The 733-nt window shown below is 44.9% G+C and overlaps 1 pseudogene; it reads right to left on the bottom strand.

Moving 5' to 3' along the window:
• Positions 1 to 733, bottom strand: part of LOC101992047 — a 142,062-nt pseudogene that overhangs the window by 1,884 nt on the left and 139,445 nt on the right.

The following is a 733-nucleotide window of genomic DNA, read 5'->3' as shown; positions in this document are numbered from 1 at the left end:
GGACTTGATCAGGGGAGGGGGAGGGAAATGGGAGGCGGTGGCGGGGAGGAGGCAGAAATCCTCAATAAATAAATAAATTAAAAAAAAAAGAAAGAAAACCTACTGACACACACACACACACACAAGAATAGTTTCTTTGTTGCATGATGCCCAAGGTAATGAATACCCAGGTGCTGGCTGCAGGAACGATGTCACTGTTAAGAATGCTAACCCACCAACACCACCAGGGTTACTACCGCTGAAGTATTTACCAGCAGGTCCTTGTTGCTTACAAATTAGGCGATGGCATTGTTCTCAAACACACAGAATCCATCATCACCCTCATATAGGAACCTTGCCAGAAGGAAATTTTCTGAGAAATTCAAGGGTGCAGTTGGTTTGTCCAAAGTGGAAGTGGGGTGTTGCGGAGAGCTTACAGACCTGAGTACCACTGTACTGAGCACCAATGAAGACCTTGAATTCTCCAGTTTTCAGGACGTGTCCAGGGTCCCAGAATTTACGGGGTGGGAATTTTGTTGTTGATTAGAAAAGGTTTCAAAAATCGTTCCTTTAAATTTCTGAGATGATGATAAAATTGCATTTTTAATGATTGTTTTATTTATCAAAAGTATTGTTACTAGCCGGGCGATGGTGGCGCACTCCTTTAATCCCAGCACTCGGGAGGCAGAGGCAGGCGGATCTCTGTGAGTTCGAGACCAGCCTGATCTACAGAGCTAGTTCCAGGACAGACTCC

The sequence above is a fragment of the Microtus ochrogaster genome, linkage group LG5 (genome assembly GCF_000317375.1).
Source record: "Microtus ochrogaster isolate Prairie Vole_2 linkage group LG5, MicOch1.0, whole genome shotgun sequence".
In the NCBI taxonomy this organism is placed as follows: domain Eukaryota; kingdom Metazoa; phylum Chordata; class Mammalia; order Rodentia; family Cricetidae; genus Microtus; species Microtus ochrogaster.
This window is presented reverse-complemented; position numbering and strand designations above follow the sequence as displayed.